This window comes from Sciurus vulgaris, assembly GCF_902686455.1.
Source record: "Sciurus vulgaris genome assembly, chromosome: 10".
Lineage (NCBI taxonomy): Eukaryota > Metazoa > Chordata > Mammalia > Rodentia > Sciuridae > Sciurus > Sciurus vulgaris.
The window spans coordinates 82,048,714-82,071,995 of record NC_136470.1 but is presented as its reverse complement, the minus strand read 5'-3'; the positions used below and the strand labels follow the sequence as shown (position 1 = coordinate 82,071,995).

Below are 23,282 nucleotides of genomic sequence, written 5' to 3'. Positions count from 1 at the left end.
TTAAGTTTCATTCAGCAACATATGAATTTACAGTTTTCCCAGCATCGTTTGTTGAAGAGGCTATATTTTCTCCAAAGTATGTTTATGATGCCTTTGTTAGTATGAGATAACTGTCTTCACATGAGTTTGTTTCTGTGTCTTCTATTCTGTTCCATTGATCTTCATGTCTGTTTTGGTACCATGCTGTTTTTGTTACTATAGCTCTGTAGTATAATGTAAGGTCTTGTATTGTGATGCCTCCTGCTTCACTTTTCTCACTAGGGATTGCTTTGGCTATTCTGGATCTCTTATTTTTTCAAATGAATTTTATGACTTCTTTTTCTATTTCTATGAAGAATATCCCTGGAATTTTTATAGGAATTGCATTAAATCTGTATTGCACATTTGGTAGTATGGCCATTTGGACAATATTAATTCTGCCTTTCCAAGAGCATGGGAGATCTTTACATCTTCTAAGGTCTTCTTAAATTTCTTTAGTGTTCTGTAGTCTTCATTGTAGAGGTCATTTACCACTTGTATTAGATTGATTATCAGACAGATTCTCAAGTTTTTTTTGTTTTTTTGTTGTTGTTGTTGTTGTTGAGGCTGTTGTGAATGGGATAGATTTCCTAATTTTTCTTTCAGCAGATTCATCACTGGTATATAGGAATGCAATCGATTTGAGTGTTAATTTCATATGCTGTTACTTTGCAGAATACATTTATGAGTTCTAAAAGTTTTCTGAAATATACTAAAAGGATCATGCACCATAATCAAGTGAGTCTGATCCTGGGGATGCAAACTTAGTTCAATATATAGAAATCAATAAACAGAACTCACTACATCAGTAGACTTAAAGACAAGAATTACATGAGTATCTCAATAGATACAGAAAAAGCATTTGACAAAATACAGCATCCATTCATGTTCAAAACACTAGAAAAACTAGGGGTAGTAGGAACATACCTCAACATTGTGAAAGCTATATATGCTGAATCCAAGGTCAACATCATTCTAAATGGAGAAAAATTGAAAACGTTCCCTCTAAAAACAGGAAGAAGACAGGGATGCCATCTTTTACCCCTTCTATTCAACATAGTCCTTGAAACTGTAGCCAGAGCAATTAGACAAAGAAAGAAATGAAAGGGATACAATGAGGAAAAGAAGAGCCCAAAGTGTCCCTATTTGCTGATGATATGATCCTATATTTAGAAGACCCAATCAACTCCATCATAAATATTTGAATGAAGTGGTGAAAGCAAAGTATATAAAGTATATGAAGAGGGTGATAAAGACTCTTTTCTTGACCAAACTATACTCAGACTCCCCAAAACCTCTTTTTATGACTAGGTCTCACCCTTTAGTTCTACTGATGTCCTGCTGAGCTCAGTTTTAGCAGAGAATCTTGCTAAGGGTGTATGCCTATACCCTTGATATCTAATCAAGTTTTCTTAGTAAATTTTTATCCACTGACCATTCTGCTCATTGAATATAAATCTCCAGCTGATTTTGCTGTGTGTGGAGTTGAGTACTATCATAGGTATTCCCGCATTACCATAGTCTTGAATAAAATCTTCCTTATCATTTTAAAAGATGCTAGAATAATTTCTCTTTAACAGGGGTAAAGATGTATGAAGGCATGGATGCAAAAACTTCATTTCACTTATTTTCTTTCTCGGCTTTGGTAATTTTTCTATAAAAGAAGGAACTAATTTCTACATCATTGTCTATTATGGAGATTAAAGGAAACACGGTATGAAATGGTTTATGCAAAATATTTAAGCAGTACTTGACATACAATAGATGCTGAATAAATAGTAGATACCCTTTTTCAACTGTCATTTCTCCATGATCTTGGTTATTCAAGGTAAACTTTGTGATTTAGAAAAGGTAAATGAGATCTGAATGCCTCCTGAAAGTATGTGCCAAACTATATATATTTTAGTGTATTTCTTATACTTAGGGAGAAGATCAATACTTTTCATTGTGTTCTTCAAAAGTCTGCAACCTTGAAAGCAACCTTAAAAATAGTGCAGCAGGGTGCGATGGCATACTCCTATAATCCCAGTTGCTTGAGAGGCTGTGACACGAGGGTCAAGAGTTCAAAGCCAGCCTCAGCAACTTAGCAAGGCCCTAAGCAACTGAACAAGACCCTGTCTCAAAATAAAAAAATAAAAATCCAGGGGATGTGGCTCAGTGGTTAAGTGCCCCTGGGTTCAATCCCTGGTACCAAAAAAAAAAAAAAAAAAGTGGAAAACACTTACTGTCATATAGCACATGTCTACTTCCATGGTTCCAATTTAATAGTTCCCAAATACATTCGTCATGTTCAACTTGTCTTCTATATTACATTTCTGTTTTTGCCACATTGTGATTCAAAACTAATACTCCTGATTCTTTTATCTCTTATTCCAGCACCCAATTTAACTTATCTTTCTAAAGACTATTTCTTCCTATAGTGCTGCATTTTCTATGGTCTCTCAAGGTATGTACTTTGGAGTATAGCTGTGTACCTACATATAAATTTCAATGGTTCTCTGTATCTTGTGCAGCAGTTATGCAATTAAATGTCAGCAGTATTTCTCTTAAAATGCCACCTTTTCCAATTTTCTTTACTCTCATTTTGGACCATCTTCATTTCATATTGAGATTTCTGTGAAAGCTTCCTAACTGGTCTCTAGTCCTATAGATATTTTTTCAGTTAGTTCATCTTTCATGGCATTATCTACCATATTTCATCTTTAAAATTTGAGAAACAAAATTTCCTGACAGCTTCTCTTTCCAAATTCCTTGCTCAGTCTGAGCCCAATGGGTCTAAGCACAGGGTTCTCTATGTTTCTTGAGAATGTCTTTCTATTCTTGTTTCTGCCTTTCCAAATCCTAGCTATCTTTTATGCTTTAGTTCCAGTCCTACCTGTTTCAAATAAGAATTCTCTCATAGTTATCTACCTTCCTTTCTCTCTTCTAAACTAACTTCTTGCTACATGAGTTGGTTCATGTAGTTTGGTACTTCTTAGTTCTCTTATGGTGTGTATGCATTTGCATGTATACTTTGGTTTTCTAGGCACATGCAGAGACAAGATTTAGACACTTTACACCCCTCCCACCATCACACTTTCTATAAAATGTAAATCGTGCTCAAAAAATAACTGTGACTGATGGACAATCTTAAATATGCATGGAAGTATGATCATAATTTCCTAAATATTTTTCAAGGGTGTAGAAACACAAGACCAGACAAATTTAGTTATTTAAGAGAGTACCATAAAGGTTGTTTGGCAAGCTGTCCATTCTCCTACATATGGAAATATGTACATAAATCAATATGGCACTCACTATTTTTAAATAATATATTTCTACAAAGCATCACTTATGAAAACATTCCCCATTAAATATCACTGTAGTTGATCATGTCATAAGTCACTAGCTGACTCTACTATTTTGGGTATTATTGAGTTATTTCTACAAAAGCAAGGACATGTGTAGGTCACTGATGTCTGAAAAAATGTTTAAGTACTTCTACAGAGATACACTTTTACACGTGTTGCAGGTTTTGAAGGTTAATGTTTTCTCCCTGAAATTTTTACACAAAACATGCCAAATGAAAAGCGCAAAGAATTATGTATGTAATTTTTCCATTTCTCAATTAAGAAGAGTGACTTGGTCAATTTGATTTTAGCCTTTAATGTCATCTTACCTAAGAAATGATAGAAATATAAATAGGGATCATTTCAGAATGTTTGAGAGAAATAAAACATAAGCCAAGTGGAATATTAATTCTTTATTCTTTTGTGTGTGCCTAATTCTGCTACACACTTGATATCAACTTTTGTCTTTCAATTTCAAACTGAATTATCTGATGATCCATATAACTAGTAGACTTATTGGAACTTGATATGTTGGTAGAGATCACCTAGTCCAAATCTTGGATTTTATAGATAAGGACACTAAAGTGAAGAAATAAGAATTACATTGTTCAAAACCACATGAGAATTCAAAGGTCATCTTATTGAGATTAAATATCCAGTTTTCTTAACTTTCCCCCAACTAGTAATTCTATCCTAATTGCTCACATGAAAGCATGAAATTTGCAAATAACAGACTTCAAAATGAAGCATGATCCCATAGCAATAAGATTAGTTATATAGCCTTTAATAATAAAAAAAAAAGAAACCCTGAGTGTTATTACAGTGTCCCATGTAATATATCTTGAGGAGTGGAGGACAATCTGCCTGATGCCCAAGGCTAGCAGAGCTTTCTCTCTGTTGCTATGACTATATTCTGGAGTTGGCTGACCAAGGAGTTCACACCATTGAATAATGAGTCTTATATAAATGCATGCTGAGTTTCTCCTTACTGTGTTTTTGTAAAGAGGTTATTCAAGTAGGATAATTGTGTAATATTGCATCACTGCAGGCTGTATTTTATGTTTAAGAGTTTCACATAAAGGGTGACTGATTTGCAGGATGTTCTTTCGGAATCACAGAAGAGGAAAGTATTCTAAGCCTCATCAGTGAATTCTCCTGCTAGTTTCTTAATTTCAGTAAGCAAATGATACTGATGTATATTGTTGGCAAACACAGTCAGCTACCTTTCATGCTGAAGAGTTGATGGGGTTAGATTATACTGCAATGTCCTACCTGCTGTGGTTTGTAGCTATAAGGGTAAGTTTTGCCAGCTATCACAGGTCTTACATCTTTCCCCTTTGATTTGAGAATAAATCATCTGTATAATACAAGATTGAATTTACCGAATGTTGAAGCTTATTTAAGACATTGTGGCATTAGCAAGACATGCCAGTAATATTTCTTGAGACTTATTTTAGTAAATTCGTTAAGCAATGGTATGGGTTATTACATATTTATCAAACAAGTGAAATGACGTGGATTACATAGCTGTTAATTATGTCATTGCAACTCCATCTCAGGCATTTTAACTTTTAATTCAGTGCTCCTAACAAGACACACAACACACACACACACACACACACACACACACACACACACACACCCTACATGATTTAGTTACGTTATTATCAGATTGAATGGTATATTTACACATAAGTAATGGTAGAATTTTATCTTTGCATTTATATATAAGCACTACTATGCAAAACCTGCCCACATATTGAAAAAGATGTTCTTCAAAACAAACATTATGAATTGAATTAATCTAATGTACCATGTGTGATCAGAAACCATTTTAGTGGCCACTTCAAATTTTGGCATATTTCCTGAGTGTTTTTCTGAGTTATATTTATGTTTATCTTGCATGGTTCAAGTCGACCATCAGTTCACATTTTCTAGAACATTGCAATTATCTTCATCAGCTTGGATTCAAAAGCTAAAACCTTGTGTGACTATAAGGTCCATTTTAATTTGGATACCGAGTATTTTAAAAGATTTGAATTAATTGCAAACACTGGCAAAATGGGGAGATTTTACACAAAACTTTAGAATTACTACCTGAAGATTATGATAAATGTGTTCACCTGGATGATGTCATGATTCATGTGACCCTTCCTATTCCCAGTAGAACCTGGAATTTCTGATCCTCTTCTAAAGTTTTGATGTGTTAAATACCCAGGATTTTTCGGTCTTTTTTCCTCCCCTTTGTCTTTGCCTTAGTTTGGGTTTCTGTCATCTGTTCCTTGAGTTAGTTAGGAAACTGATTTTCCTGCCTCTCATAATATTTGATAGTTTTTCAAGTCTCATAATTTTGACCTCTTGCTTTCAGGAGACACTGGTTTAGGCTTCAGAGGAGACAGGAAAAAACTATTCATTTTCTTATAAAATGGACAGTTAAAGTTATATTTCAAGGTAATGCGATGCCATGACCATTATTTTTTAATCACCTTATAGAGGTATGATTGACAGGCAAAAACTGTGCATATTTAATGTATATATTAAAACTCAAAAAGTATACATGTATAATGTATCTATCAGTACTCAACGAGTACCCATAAGGGCCATGGATTTTTCCACAACCTCCCAAAGATTTCTCCCACACCCTCCTCCTCCTCCTCTTCCTCCTCCTCCTCCTCTTCCTCCTCCTCTTCTTCCTCCTTCTCTGTGTTAAAAACATTTAACATAAGAAACTACCCTCTTAGAAAATTTTAAGTGGACAGTCGAGTCTCGTTTGCTGTAAGCACTCCGCCATACAGTAGTAGCTCATCCTAACTCATCACACATGCATAGTTAAAACTTCCTCCTCTTCCACTATCACCTCATTTCCCACCCCCTGATCCATCATTCTCCATCCTCCTGTCTGCTTAAGTTCGACTATTTTAGATTCCAAAGATAAGTGAGATCACTCAATCTTTGTCTTCATGTGTTTGGCTTATTTTACTTAGAATGGTGTTCTCTGGGTTCACTCATGTTGTTGCAAATGGCAGGATCTCCTTCTTTTGTAAGCCTGAATAACATCACATTGTGTGTGTACCACATTTTCCTTATGCATCCCAGTGATGGCCATAACCATTACTGAGGTGTAAGAGAACGTTCACACTGCCTCAGGTGCAGTGCCCAGGCCTCCACTACCCACTACTTTCTCACTCTCTTGATTTTTCCTTGAAGCAGGACTATGCCTGCCTGACCTCTCTTCTCACTGTCCTCAGTACTCACTGAACCTTCAGTAAGTTTCTCCCTCTTCCTCAAAAATCTTTCCTTCTATATTTTCCCCAGTTTTTATATCTCTTGCCTATAGCCTGGGGAAGCTTAATAAAATGATGTTTTAAATTTTTACATTTTTTTCTTATCAATCCATAACCATTACTGAGGTGTAAGAGAACGTTCACACTGCCTCAGGTGCAGTGCCCAGGCCTCCACTACCCACTACTTTCTCACTCTCTTGATTTTTCCTTGAAGCAGGACTATGCCTGCCTGACCTCTCTTCTCACTGTCCTCAGTACTCACTGAACCTTCAGTAAGTTTCTCCCTCTTCCTCAAAAATCTTTCCTTCTATATTTTCCCCAGTTTTTATATCTCTTGCCTATAGCCTGGGGAAGCTTAATAAAATGATGTTTTAAATTTTTACATTTTTTTCTTATCAATGCATTTGTCTTGATGTAATATTTCATTTCACAGATGATCTAGGAGTATCTTTCCATGGAAATGATCACAGGCATGGAACTTAGAGAATAAAATATATGCTAATGATGAAAAAAAGCAAGAAATGCTTTACAGCCAATATAATGGTGTATCTAACCACTTTAGAATAACTAAGTATTTCTGTTAAAAACTTAAAAAGGTCGAAGAGCATATCTTATAATACAGAAGGAAATCTATTCAATTTTAAATTGTTCTTGTACCTGCCAATGTTACTTAGAGGACAAAATAACTGATGTTAATGGACTTTAATATGTCACTGACCTAAGTGGTTGATGAAAATATGAATTCCAAGGATTAGGGCAGATAATTCAAGCTTGTAATGGCATGTCATCAATCTTTGAAATGACTTCGTTCTAGTTTGTCCTAACACTGGGGCGGCTTAATAAAAAAATAATAAAACATAATAAAGTTTTAATTCTATGCATTTTTCCATGAAAGAAGCAACTTCAAGAGTCTTTATTATTTTAACTTTATGAATATCATCATAAACAAGAAATCCCTATTCAACATTGACTCCTATATAGTCAATAATTACAGAAGAAAAGTCACTGGAGTTTATAGATAGGGAGAAGAAGGGCTTGATTAACAAGCCGAGGCCTGATCTCCACTAACTGGTTTCACCTGGCCATTAAGAAGATGCATGCTCATTTGTAGCTTTCAGTAACCAGTGTTCTGGGTCAACACGAACTCTCATATTGCATGTGTTTCTTTGATACTTTGTTATTTCTCTGTATCTATAATTTTACTTTTGGTTGTTATCTTGTCTAACATAATGGCAACTAACATTAAGTGAACAAGATGCTGAAGGGAAGGCATTCATTATCTTCAAGGTTCTTACTAACATTGCTATATTACTTATCTTACAAATAGCTCATTGGAAAGTTTTCGAATAACCAGGGAAAACAGACTAGTAAAAAGCAGAGACCAAAACATTGAGATTGTGACAACTTGAGTGAGAAGCCACCTGGGTGCAATGGCTCGTGACAATTTTTCCTGCCAGGAAAGAGCTCCCCCAGAAGTTCCTCTACTTCAGTCTCTTCAGAGAGACTGTTCTTTGCCCAGCTGATCTGCAGCAGCACAACAGTTCATCTCCTTCCTGTGTATTGTTTGTTTTGCCCCTTACTATTGTGGCAAATGCATTACTCGTTCATTGCAGATTACCTCCTTCACCACAGCAGTGGCTTTTGTTCATTGTTTGACTTCAGTGTTTAAGACATGGATTTGGCATGTACTGGGTTCTCAATAATTATTTGTCAAATAATGTAATTATAAACATAGGCCCCCTAAGATGGTTTTTTAATTTTGTTTTAAAACTCTGCAAAATATGACTAAGCGATTCTGATGATCCATTTTATAACCTTTCTTAGCTTCAGCACACATTTGTACAAGTACACCCTATTTCATCCATCAGGTATATATGTACAAGTAATCAGTTTCAAAAAACAAACAATAGAACCTAGTTAAGACAAACAATTTAAAAATCCTTCACATAACTGCAGTAATCTATTTATTTAAAATATATATGATTTTAAATATTTAAAAAATTTTTTTTTTCCTTTTAGTGACAAAGGATGGAGTCATGACATCAGCAGGAGGCAGGTAAGTAGTTAAGGCAAGAAGCTGGAAGTTTACATTAACATAAAATATCTTGGGCTTCTATTAATAAATGAACAAAAGAACTAAGCAGACACTTCTAAAAGGAAGAAATACAAATGACCAATAAATACATGAAAAAAATAATCAACATCATTGGCAATTGGGGGGATGTGAATTAAAACTGCACTGAGATTTCATCTACAGTCAGAATGGCAGTCATCAATAATGTAAACAATAATATACTGGAGAGGTTGTGGAGAAAAAGGAACAATTTTACACTGTTGGTGGGACTGTAAACCACCATGAAAATCAGTATGGAGATTTCTCAAAAGAATAGACATGGAAGCACCACGTGGCCCAGTTATACCACTCCTCCATATTTATTCTAAGGAATCAGCCATCATATTATAGCAATATATGCATACCCATGTTTATAGCAACACAATTCACAATAGACAAACTTTGGAAGAAGCCTAGATATTCATCAGTGGATGAATGGATAAAGAAAATGTGGCAATATACACAATGGAGTTTTATTCTTTCATAAAGAAAAATGATGTTGTAAAATCTGCAGGAAAATGGATGGAACTTGAGACCATTATGTTAAGGGAAATAAGTCATACACAGAAGGTCAAGGATGTATGTTTTCTCTCATATATGGAGGCTGGAAAGGAAAAAGGAAAAGAAGGTTGAGGGGGAATCTTGTGAAAATTGAAGAGATATCAGTCAAGAAGAGGAAAGGAGCCAGGGTAGGGAGGACAGAAAGGAAGGGGAAGTACTGGGAAATGATATCAGCCAAATTATATTGTCATATTGTATGCATATAAAATATGTAGAAACAAATCCCACCATTTTGCACAATGGTAAAGCACCAACAACAACAACAACAAAAATAAATAAATAAAGAAAACAATGTAAAAAATGGCTTGGGCTTTTTAAATCCTCTTCTCTAGCATGGAGACCTCATTATATTTATTATATAGAACGCCTGAGGTTTTCTATAAATACTCCTGAGAAAGACACTTGAAAAATCTCATAGCCAGGCACAGTGGAACATGCTTTTAATCCCAGTGGCTCATTTGGGAGGATGAGGAAGAACGATCACAAGTTCAAAGCCAGCCTCAGCAAATTTGAGAGATCCTAAGCAACTTAGCAAGACTCTTTCTCAAAATAAAAAATAAAAAGGGCTGGGGATGTGACTCAGTTGTTAAGTGCCCTGGGGTTCAATTCCCAGTACAACAAAACAAAACAAAACAACAAACAAACAATCTCATTCACATAACTAGAATAAAACCATGTGCATTTTTTTTTCAACAAACCCAGCAATTAAGATGAAAAGGCTAACTCGTTTGTTTAAAAGTGTCCATAAGTATCCCTGAAAGACAAGCTACTATTTGTTTCTTTAACCATACTAGATAGAGGACTTGCCACCTGCCATTCTGCTACCTTCAGGACCTGAAAGGTCATCAAAGGCAGCAACTGCCTCAAGGATCACAAAGACCAGTAGGAGATATTATTTGTTTATTTACACATTCACAGATATTCACAGATATTATTTGTTTATACAAATATAAATTTGTATATTTATATTTATTTATAAATTGATAGTATATTGCAGAAAAATGATTTAAGGTAACCTATGAAAAGTTGTGTAGTATAAAACAATACACATTTGAAGCAGGTAAAAAAAGACATGGTGAAGGATAAACAAATGGAAGACAATAAAATATGGCCAGAGATAGGTTGTGGTATAAAATGCAGACTGTGAAATAGCATATACTTGCTGAGGAATATATGAACTGATCATTACCATTCAAAGTGTGATTAAGTGTGACATGGCAAGTCTGAACATGGTAGAGTTTTAACAGATAAAAGTGAATAACTCTTTAAATACTTCTCAAGATACTTAGTTTGTTAGAGAAAATATACTTTTCCTGCATTTCTGAGTAAGAATAATAGTTGATTGAACATTAACTGGAGAGTTACAGTACTCTAGGCAAAGAGAAAAGTATGCAACATGTGCAAAGTTATGAAAGTATGTATAATTAAAACAGAGGGGATGTTTGGGAAATTAAAATGACAAAGATGTAATGGGAGAAACTAGTAGTGGGGATGAGAAGGGAGCTGGCCATTGGCCAATTCCTGTGCGGGATTCATTTGGTGTCAGAAAACTTGGATGATGATACACATCAGTGAACACATTGTTGGATGACTGCTTAGTTGTGTTTTGGGGAGATTTGAGTTATTCAGCTTTCACATATGTCATAATGTTTACTGTTGGCTGTAGAGATGAGTCATTGGCCCAACTCACCTGCAGAGAATTGAAGCCATTCCCAGAGCAGAGATGCATTCACTTATTACCTGTGTACCACAAAGTGATCCTCCAAATGCAGATCTTTCAGAACTGAAATGATGGGGAGAGGCAGGGAAATTGACAGAATCTTAAATTTTTTCATGTTTACCTTTAATAATTTTTTTTAGCAGTTATACATTCAAAAGATGCTGCTGTGCTGAATAATACTGACAGTTCACATTTTTGACGAGAAAAAAATGGCTCACTTCAGAGGACTACAGGTAGTGATTAAAAAACAAAAAAACAAACACACACACAAACCTCAGAGATCTAACACAATACATAGTTAATTCTTTTCTTTGTTGCCTGTGTCCCTTCCTTGTTTGGACCAAATCTCTCTCCTTGTTGAGCCTTTTCCCCCATACAGGCACTAACATGTAAATAAGTCACATATTTCCACAGACTTGGTCTCTTACTCCAGGTTAATTGAACAGCCCTTTATTGGGCAAAGTCCTGTCTGAGTAGGTGGTCACTTACAGTCTTTTGCTACCTGGGACATGCATAGACCATGTTCTCATGTCATTCAAGTACTGAATCATCATGCTCTTGACCAGACTTTCTTCTAGGCATAGTCTTTTCTGTTTCTCCTCCCCTCTTTCATTACTCTGCCCCCCCAGTAAATTCCACCTATACTTAATGAAATCTTGAATATTCTTTGAAGTATAGTTCTAACGTACATTTCCTTATGATGTTATCCTAATTGCCTTTAAAATGAACCCCTATTCTTTTGACTCCAATAGTAATTTCTCTCTTTTACTTGTGACATGGAGTCTTCTCTAGACTAGGATGTTTTGCATAGGTAGAAAACTGATTTGCATCTTATTCCTCTTATTTCACAATCACCTCCCTTTCCAAACTTCAGCAACAGTGTTTGGCCAAGAGGTATGTATACAGTACGTTTTTCATTAAAGGATGCTAATCCATAAAATAAAGCCCATTACATCTTTGAAAACAACTGCTTGATGACAGGTTACATGCAGGAACTGCACTGCATTGCAACAGGGAGATCATTAGGAAGAGACCGAAGACCCAGCTAAATGACAGTTCAAGAAAATTAACCATCTATGTGGGAATATAATGAATTTCATTTCCTGCTGCTGGCCATGTAGAAAGAAAATGCCTCCTCGTAGAGCAGGCAGCTTTTGGAAATGCCGGGAAAATATCATAAGGACTTGGGCTGAAGCACATAAGGAATCAACACCAATTATATTCTCTGTAGTTATCAACATCATCTTTATTGTTCACAAACAAAAATAGATTTAGTAATTCTATTACTTGTATGTACATACTCCATATAAGTTACAGAACATCTCATCATCTATTATCCCATTTATTTATATCAACAAATCAGTGAATGGAGGGAAGCTGGGTTTACTTGTTCCAATTACAGGTGGAACAGCAGTCTCAGATTAAAAAAATAAATTACTGAATGTTACAAACTTAGTTGCAAAATTACATTTAAAATATAGAACTTTGATTTTCAGGAGAGTTCTCTTCATTTATAAGATAGGAAATTCACCTTTGAATTTAAAGAAAACAAATCAAACAAAAATCACTGGGGATGAGATCGAGATTAGAAGCCCCTGCATTCTAATCCAGACTGAAGTGGGGCTTGGAGTCTGGCTTGTAGTCTATGATGATTTTGTACTACATTATACCAATTTAGTTAAACTAAAAGCACATTTTCCAAAATACCCTTCAGTGCAAAATTGCCAGTTAATATAGCTCATCTGACCTATCCTTTGGTTTCTCTGACGTCTGGGCCAGGTGAACATTTAGCTCCAGATTGAAGGTCATCTGTACGTTTTGTAGAGCACCTGCAGTATCAAAGTTGAAGGCTTGGTTAGAGATTGATGTGGGTTTCCCTCTGTCCTCATGGATTCCACTTTGTGTTTGTCAGTTTCACTTTCTCCTAGATCTTGCCAACATCATGTCCATCTCCCGTTCATACTGTCTGGTCTCTAGAATCCAAACTGTATACAAGAGACTCACCTAGATCATTTTTTTTCCAGTTTTTAAAAACTATAGGAAGTTTACTTTTAAATATATGAAGCACTTCTAAATATATAGAAGGACTAAATATTCTACATGAGAACTTATCCACTATGGACACAGCACTGGTAAATAAATTTGTACATGTAACAATGGTTATCTTCTGGGGAATCTTCTAATATGGCTATTTTGTCCTTAAACCTTTCCCTCCTTACTTCTACTTTCAGTTCAGTGGACAAGTATAGGCTTATGCGATGCTTAGAGATGGTTCAGCAAATTCATATTCAGAAGTCATTTACAGAGGATGAGTTTTCCTATGAATTTCAACACAAAAATATACAAAATGTGCTAATTTTACTAACTACTTAGTCATACCCTGACAACTCCTTTAACATCTAGAGATTAGATGTTGCGAAATTGGGACACATTTGTATATTACATATACAGCAAAACTAAATGCACAAACATACAGAAAACCAATGTCTGAAAATATCCAAGTATGAACACACTAACATATTACTTTTTGCAACTGCTTCCCTCCCATTTCTTCTACATCACTGAGATGGTACTATCCTGCTCACAGAGGTGGTTTAAAAACAGTTCCATTCTCAAAAGACAATATTTTATGTAAATATTAGTCAAAAGATATTTACAAAGTAATATCTTACTACCTCTAAATTTAACATACATCAGGCACTTCTAAACATCTAGACAGACTAGATTCAAGTAAGGACTCAATTTGTTCACTATTTACAAGACATTCTTGAATAAACTACACACATGTAACAATAGTTCTAAAATGTCTTCAAAATATAAGCATTCTAGCCCTTCAGCAACTCAGTGGGCCATAATGCTCAAATTTTCAGAAGACAATCTTTTCTTAATTTAACACAAACCATACAAAATTTATTTACTAATTCTACTTTTGTCATGCACTGGCGACCTCTTTAACATCTAGAAAGACTAGATGTAGATTAGGACTCCTTTGTCCTTTGTATACACTCTGTATACTACGAGGTAAAACAAAGCCAATAGACATAGAAACTATGGTTCCTCTTGCCTTATGATGAGCACACTGACAGGCGCTCTGGGGCAGCAGCACACAATGTGTACTACTCAATAGGGGAGTTTGGTTATGCCCGCGTCACAAAATACATTTCATAAGAATTTTAGCGAAAAGAAATGTACAAAATATGTTAACTTTTACCACTTTTACTTTTAACATATCAGGTACTTCAGAACATTGGGAAAGACTCGAGAGTGCAGAAAAGTACTTAGCATTGTCAATTATAAACACAGTAACGAGGAATAAAATGCACACTCGAGATAATAGTTATAATAGGAGAATGTCTTACATAAAACCTCTCTGGCACAGGACCTCCTCCTTCTCTCAAAGTCTGCTGCTCTGCTTCCTTTAACCCACTGAACAAGCATGGACAAGTGCTGCTCCTAGAGGTGATCTAACAACTCCATTTCAAAGTCACTTCCAGAAGACATTTCTTTACTGACTTTTAAAAAACTAATGGGCATTCAGAAGACCTTGTTATTATCTAACTCTATCAGAGGTTCAACCTCTTTACATCTAGATGCCAGATGTAGCCAAACTTTTCTTCTTCACAGGCCTTCTATAAAGAGCCAGCGAGTCTTCCCAAAGGGTGGTGGACGCCTCCAGCTGACCAAAGGTGATTGATGTGTTTCTCTACCGAGTCTCTCTTTTCGAGAGCTGCACACTGTCCCACCTGGTGTTGTCTGGGCTTCGCACACTCTCCAGGACCGTCAAGGCCTTTCTTCGTTTTTGTGGGATCAGATGAGGACCAGATGAGGTCTGTGGCAAAGAACAGTATCGCAGGGCTCTGGACTCCACCACCCAAGTCTAGCGCATGACCACGCTCCCAAGGGTTCACTTGCCTTCTCTACCCTCGAGGCACCTGCCGGCCTCCACAGCTTTCTGGCAACCGCTGCGCTTCTCTCTAGTCATGTCCACAGCCACTCAAAGGCCCAAGTCCTTGGTGGTCTTGTCTAGTCGGGAAAGGACTGGGCAGCGAGACCTGACAGCCTCGGGGCCCCGGACTCCAGGCTCAGACGGGTCGACAAGTCGCCACTGCCGTGGGGTCATCCAGGTACAGGGAAAGTCTCGGGGTCCTTGGCAATCTGGGCCCGGCCAGTGCGCAGCTGCAGCAGGAGATCTGGCATCTGCAAGGCAGGGGTGTGGCCAGTCCCAGGCCCCCAGCTCACCTGCCTCCTGGGCCTTCCCTCCAGAGGGCAGGGAGCTGGTGGCATTGGGTTTCTATTTCTCACCATGCACTCTGTTAGAATGCACACCTAGATTATTTAACTAGCTTTTCCACAACAGCATTTGGTCAGATTCCTACACGAAGTTTCTTGTGTGTGTGTACATGTATATATAAGTATGTAAAATATATAAGTATGTAATATATAATACAAAACTCTGTGTGTGTGTAGAAGAGAAAAAAACAAAACCAAAACAAAATCTAGAAACAAAAGGAATGTTTTCTATAATCCTCCAGGAAGATCTTCTGGGATGTCTTGTCAGTACTTCATATTCTGTGATTTATGTCAATGTAAAAACTATAATGGCTCAATGTAGGCATTCTGCTAATGCTCCAGACCTTTCAAGAATGAAGATTTGCAAAACCCAAACAAAACAAAACCAAGTAATTTCTGGGCTTAGCGGTGCATGGCTTAATCCCAGCAACAGGGGAGGCTCAGGTTGGAGGAACTCAAGTTCCAGGCCAGACTGGGCAACTTAGCTAGGTGTTATCCCAAAATAAAAAAATAAAAAGGTCCAGGAATGTATCTCTGTAAGAAAAAAAAAGAAAAAAGAAAAAGAAAAAAGAAAGTGCTCCTGGGTTCAATTCTCAGTACAGGGGGGAAAAAAAAAACAGTAAAAAGTAGAAGAAGGAAGGAAAGTTGGGAACTGTGACTGGCTGAGGAATTTGCTGAGTGTAAGGAAGTACCAAGTAAGCCTATAGGACCAGTTGTAAAAATGTGTGGTGTATTATTCATTTAAATTCCTTTTTAACTTAATACGAGTAGATTTGTGTGTATATTAGTCATTTTTTCATTTCCCTACCATCTAAAATAAAGTGTGTTATGAGTAGTTAATTTTATATCTCAGCATTTACATTTCAGAATATCAAAGGAGGAATCTGACTCAGCTAGAGGAGGAATGAACATCACTCAAAATTCCATGAGGACATGTGTACTTTCTTTTGGAAACAAGGCCAAAACAAGGTTTTGGTTTTGTGAAGGATAGAGACACTACATTAGGTGAAAGCATGGTTTTGCCATGGTCTTTACTTGGAGATTCATTTGATTGGAGGAGGTATAAAATGAATGCCAACTCAGCCAGAGACAGACTTGTGATGGATTTATACATGCTCAATTTAGCTAAACTGGGATTATGATACCTAAAATTCCTATCACTAAAGAGTTCCAAGTTACGCGGGGGCCTAAAAAGATATTGTACATGAGTTTTGGAAGGTCTACTGAATCAACACGCAGTCAGAAATAGAAGATGAATGTGAAGTGATGGGAATGAGCACAAAACCCTCCAAGCAGTAAGTGGGGCCATGATGAACTGAGACCCACATTAGTCTCTGTCCACATTCCAGTCTCTGATTTGACTGATGTTACAGTTCCTGAAGGAGGTACTGGGATGTGACAGAGATCAGAGAAGCTGAAGAAGAATCTGATGGGAACCTCAGCATCATCAGTAACAAGGTGAGCAATACATAAAGGGCAATGGGAGTGAACAGCAAAATGCTTGGGCCCCTCTACCAACCACCCCTGGGTAATACAGGGACTGTTGGTTCACTTCCTTTTCTGAGCCTGGGCTCCATCAAGCACCAGGCATAAAGGTAAACTTACGTGCACATTTAACTGGTTCACGCAACTGTATACTATTAAATACTTAATCAAAAAGAGGGTGTATGAGAGAGAGAGGGAGAGAGAAGGATTGGGGGGAAGGAGAGGAAAGGAGGGAGAGACTCTTAGTAGTTTCTTCTCTTGAATCTGCACTGAATCAATTAAAAACCTTAGACTCCATATGAGCAGGATTTGATGCCCAACTGGGCAATAGATTTTGCTTTTTGGAGATACTAATGATGAAGCTCATAACAATAGCTAAAATCTATTTTGTCCTTACCATGTGACAGCAACTATTCTAAATGTTCATGTTAACTTTTCCAAAAAGGAAAGGGAAAAGAAAGAAAGAAAAGAAAATCACAATAATCTTGAAGTTAGGTACTATTATCACCACCATTGTCATTCTGTGGATCAGGCTACTGAGGTATGTGCAACTTAAGTCCCATCTCCAATGCCACATAGTTGATTTAGGGGAGCCATGCTCATGACCAGCTACGATTCAAGCCAGGGAGTCTAGAGCTTGAGCACCTGTCCCATATTGTGTGATTTGGCTTCCAGAACAGCTCCTTAAACAGAACTCATTCTGAACAATCTGATTTCAGATTCAGTCCTGTGTCAGGCAGTCTGCTAGAGGAGGGGAAGTGAGATAATGGGATTATCTGTGTAGTTATCTATGGTTTAGGGATTAGAGTAAATTGGTGATAAAAGGAAAGCAAAAGAAGTAAAACCAACAGGAATAACTTTTGTACCTCAGACACGCAGCCACCAGGGAATGAATAAGACAGTTTGATAAGTCCTCTGACCTTGTCTTAGTGAAAATCAAACATTTCCTTCAGTGTGCATAATATTTTATCAAACAACACCCTGGCTTCCTGCGCCAGACATCTGGCAGAAGAGGATATGTTCTAACTTTTTGTCCTTGATCTTGTCAGGATTTTAGAATCATAAATTTTCATTGCATATTTAGTACATTAAAATGATCATATTCTATATTTAAACTTACAATCAGATTGTTCTCTACTTTTACAATGGAATTTAACTTAAGAGAAAAATAGTCTCAGTGATCAAATTAATGAGATTCTTTTCATCTATATTCTATTATTGTGGTAAAAGTCATATAACATAAATTTGGTCATTTTAAAGTTAAAATTCAGTTGCATTTAGTACATTTAATGTGTTGTCCAACAAACGCCTGTAATTCTAAAACATTTCATTATCATAAAAAGAAACCCATGACTATTAAGCAGAGAAAGTGACTTATCTTAGATTTAAAACAAAATTTGTGCAGAAAATTCTAGTTGCCTGTTTAAGTTCAACAAAAAAATTTTTATTCTGCATTCATTTTTTTTTCTTTCACCTACTGATACTTGTATTTTCTAATTTCTAAAATGTTTTGACCTTGTGTATATATACATATAATTAATATAAATATTATAGATAACCACTAATAAATTTATGTATTAGTATCTTGTAAATGTGATATATTTTACTGTTTTATATATTTTCATTTTAATGTTCATTCAGTGTTTTAAATTGAAAAATAAAATTGTATGTATTTATGGGGTACCATGTGAAGTTTGATAGATATACATGCTATGCAATGTCCAAATTAAGGTAAGCATATTTATCTCCTAATCATTTATCATTTCTTTGTGGCAAAAACATTCAAAATTCTTTCCCCTGACTTTTTAAAAATATACAGTATATTATTATTAGATTTAATCATCCTACTGTGCAGTATACTACCAAAATTATTTTTTCTATCATATATTTACTGTTAATGTCTCAAATCTTCCTTTTTTTAAAATTTCTACTTTTCAATTCCTATTTTTAAAAATACTTTATTAAGAAAATAGAAAATATTTTCTTCTAAAGTTTTAAGGCTTTATATTTCAAGATTTTATTCTGGAATTTATTTTCTGTACAGTGTAAAATAAGCAAATTTTTTCATAAAGAGGATCAGTTGATTCAAAATCATTTTTTTTTGATTGACTATTTTTTTTGTCTGATTTATTATGCTACCTCTTTCATGTGTAAATTGCTATCTACATATGGGCTTAGAAAGATCCATAAATTATCTAGCTCATTCCCCGTTTTTTATAGGGTGAACAAATGAAACCTAAGCCAGAGTGCTCAGTACAGAAATGGGAAGTATGTTCTTGTCAATGGATGAAGAATGGCAAATGCCTGGGAGCCACTCTGGTTCCTGTTAGCTATATGTACACAAAAATAATGCCTGTATTTTGTTTGTGTTTCCAAGTTTTGGTAAAAACAGATATGTAAGAATTGAATGATGGTGTAAATACACTTAAACAGCATACGCGTGCTTAGTAAAATATAATTAAAGGAAAAACTAGCATTTTCCACTACTTTTTAGGTAAAGGTAAGAAAACCCTTCATGCTCTGTATTTTCTCTTACATTTTAAATAGCCTATTATGTGATGGATGGGGATGCATAATTACCTATTATAACTACCACATAAATAAGATAATTCCGAGTATTCACTGAGATAATACATAGAAAACGTTTAACTCACAAGAATAGGGAAGCTAAGTGCTCATCCAGTGATAGCTTTAATATCATTTTTTTATTACCATTATTACTATTATTCAGATGCCCAAAGTTTCAGGGATACAATTATGTTAGGACACAGTTAGAGAGACACAAGAACTAAAGAATCATATATTCAGTATGTAGCCATTAGTGTACTTGATAATCTAACATATGATTAAAAAAATCATAAGTCAATGGTAGAGACATAAATTCAATAAGTAGTTTTGTCATATTTAATCAATTATTTGGTTAAAGAAATTTTTGCATCTTTATACTCTATAAAATCTGTACATTTAAAACCTTATCAAAAAGTATGCAGAATGCATGATTATATCCAGAATACTTACTGAAGGGTTGAGGTACATGATGAGTTTGTATAATAAGTATTGTAAGTATCATATGTGTGTGTACATGCATATACAGATTAATTTTGGAAAAATAAATTGGAATTTAATATGAGACCATACAAATATGTCAGGTAGTGGGATGATCAAATTTAAATTTAGCAATATCTTTTATTGTAGAATAAAGTTGTAGCTATTGGCACCCTGGGAGCTCTTTCCTTTTGCTCTGCCCTACCATCTTGGCAGCCTCTTTGGTTGGAAGCCATCACACACCTAAGGCAAAAAGATGGTGGCTGCAAAGAAGATGTGAGGATCACCTTTCAGTTCCAAATCATTATGAAAAGAGGAAAGTACATATGTAGTACAAACTGATTCTGAAAGTGATCAGACAAGGCAAAGTGAAATTGGTCATCCAGGACAACAATTGCCCAGCTTTAAGAATATTTGAAATAGAGAACTCTACCATGTTGGTCAAAACTGCTGTCTACCACTTAGCCTCAGTAACCCTGAATTGCACACAACAGGGAGGAAATACTAGCTTATGCATGAGTTAGGTGATTCTAGTATCAGTAGAAATAGACCAGAACAGACAAGTGAAAAGTAAACTATGCAAAATTTTTCTTTAATAAAACTTACCAGAGCTCTCTCTCTTTTTCTTAAGAAGCTAGAGGTATTAATAAGAATTCATCAAATTAAATTTTCACTTAAAATTCCAAAAGATTACATATTGGACATGCAACTTCCAAACCAGTAGATGGGAGAAAATAAATAAATAAAACTTGATCATTCCAGTCAAATGTAAGGAAGGAGGAAGCATATGTTTATAAAATGTGGGTAGATAGCAAACATGAAGATATAAGAAAAAAATTCCACAATGAAGCTAATAAATGTGAATGAATTTCATATATGCCTTCACATTCTGGTATAGGCAAGAGTGTAAAGTCTATAGCAAGTAATGTTATTGAGGTTGTAGTGTAAAACGCTATTCAAAAAACCTTATTAAATTAACTTATTAAGCTCATAATGACTCTTGTGTAATGATTATTGTATAAGCCTTTCAAAAGAGGACAGACAAATGGAGAGTTTAAAAATTGGAGAATAAAGGAAGGAACTTAGTTTTAAATTTCAGGTAGATTGGGTCTAGACCCATTTATTTATTCACTGTGCTATACAACTACTCCATCAGAATTTTAAAACAAATGTCATTCTTAAGACTGACATGTTAGTGTGTCATCTTTAAAGTTAGGAATGTATTAGAATTGTGTTAGTGAAGCCTTGGAAGAAACAAAAAATTCAAGTACTAGAATTAGGAAAGAAGAAACGATTTTGCCTCCGTTCATTTAGAGAGCAAGGATATTATAGAGGTTAAAAGTAAAAAACTTAGAACCAGAATCCTTGGTTTCATAACCTAACATTGACCCTTTCTGACAATGCATTTGAACCAGTTGATTGAATGTTCTGGATACAAGTCAGTGCAATGGCATACTAATTATTTTTATCGTATAGGGCTTTATGAAGATTAAATTGTGGTTTTAATTATTGAAAATGAAATCATTTCACTTAGATTGTGTAAGACTTAAAAGCCTAACAATAATATAGTAATCATGAATGGAATTAAACAGACTCTTCTACTAATATCAAACATACTAGCTAATTCTTCAGAATTAACATATTGTAATATGTCACTTGATCATTTAATTATCCTCCACTGTGAAATGACTATTCATGTCATTATTTTTCTCTCAGGTTAGTTTTATTTCTTTTTAAAATATTTATATTGTGGAATATCAACATGATACCTACATGATGGATTGTGAACAGTAATCCTTTATTTTATATGTGCAATCCTTCTTTCAGTCTTTTACTTTTCATCTTTGTTATGGTGTAGGATAAACAAGAACTTTTACTGTAGGCAAACGTGTCAATTGCTTCTTTGGGGCCCATACCTTTTATATCTATTAAGTTTTCTTCCATATTTCAAGGTCATGAGTGTGTATTTTTGTATATTTTCTTCTAAAATTTTAATGATTTGTTTTTCCTGTTCAGATCTTTTATCCATTCAAAAATGACTTTTTTAAAAAACATTTACTTTAGTTGTTGATAACCCTTTATTATTTATTTATATAGATAAGGCAATAAATAAGGATCAAACTCAGGGCCTCATACATGAAAGGCCAGTGCTCTACCATTGAGCCATAAAACCAGCCCCCCAAATGACTTTTATCTACAGTATTGGGAAGTGTTTTATTTAACACACAGAAATCAACTACTTCATCAAAATTTATCAAACACTGTGTCTTCTCTCCACCAATTTTTAATGTTCTGTTTCACTTATTAAATATCTTTGTGACTGTTTTGAAGTCACTCTATTCTAACCTTATGGTCTATTTGTCATCCCCTGCACAAATGTCACACTTTCCTAATAACTTTAGCTTTATAATAGCTCTGTCTTGATAATAGGTAAGTTTCACAGACTTTTTCTGGGCTTCCCAAAAGCAGAGCCTAAGTTAGAAAGCTTATCTGCTACAACTTTATTGAGGAGTACAATCCCAGGGGAGAAGTCAGAAACGAGGATAGTGCAGCAAGGACACAGGGGGAACCCTTATGTGCCACCGATTGCTGGATTTTCAGGATTGTCCTCAAATAGGCAGTAAACATTGAGTGTAGGACAGACAGTCAACGCACAAAGAGAAAGGGAATTAATCTATTCATGAAACATTTATTCTCGTGCACTTTTGTGCAGTGAGTTGGGGCTCTGAGGTAAGAAGCAAGAAGGACACAGCAAGTGCACAAGGTGAGGCATGTCCAAGTTGAAGTGCACATGCAGCATGATGCTTCCTACGAGGCTGGAATGAGAAACAGGGAGGAGAAGATGGTCTGAAAGGATGCAAGATTGGTGACTGATAAACCTTCCTCCTTGTCTTCCGTGAAATATTCTTTCAAAACATCTGGCTAGTTTTTACTTTGCATATCCAATATGAAGTTTAGAATTAGATTACTAAGTGTCTTAGTTGGTTTGGGCAGTTAATACTTTAGACTGGGTGGATTATAAACAACAGAAATTTATTTTTCACAGTTCTGGAAACTGGGAGATTCAAGGTCAAGGCATGAGGAAATTCACTGTCTGGTGAGGGCACTGATTCACAGCAGGCAATGCATTTTCTTTGCCTTCTCATAGTAAAGAGCAGGGAGAGAGATAAAGCAAGCTCTATCTTATCTTTTCTTATCAGGGCACTAATCTCATTCATGAGGGCTCTACCCTCATGACCTAATTTCTTCCCATCTCCAAATACAATCCTACTGAGGATTTAGGCTTCAACACGAATTTGAGGGTACAAAATATTCAGTCTGTGGCACCAAGTATCATAAGGAAAAGTCTTATATAAATTTTGATTGGAATTGAATTGTAGATTTCTCCAGGGCAATTTCTGTTTTTTATTTGTTTTCACATAGTATAAAAATACTTT

General features: G+C 35.5%; 1 long non-coding RNA gene across 2 annotated transcripts in view; it reads left to right on the top strand.

Annotated features, from left to right (window-relative positions):
* Positions 1 to 22,966, top strand: part of LOC306670477 — a 60,409-nt gene extending 37,443 nt beyond the window's left edge. Inside the window, exons 2-4 of one of the 2 annotated variants that reach the window (XR_013766398.1) lie at positions 8,651 to 8,687; positions 16,665 to 16,773; positions 22,892 to 22,966. This is a non-coding gene — a long non-coding RNA (uncharacterized lncRNA). Of the gene's footprint in view, positions 1 to 8,650; positions 8,688 to 16,664; positions 16,774 to 19,020; positions 19,480 to 22,891 lie in introns of those variants that run through there. The other variant, XR_013766399.1, reaches the window with a different exon arrangement.
* The last annotated feature ends 316 nt before the right edge of the window (positions 22,967 to 23,282 follow it).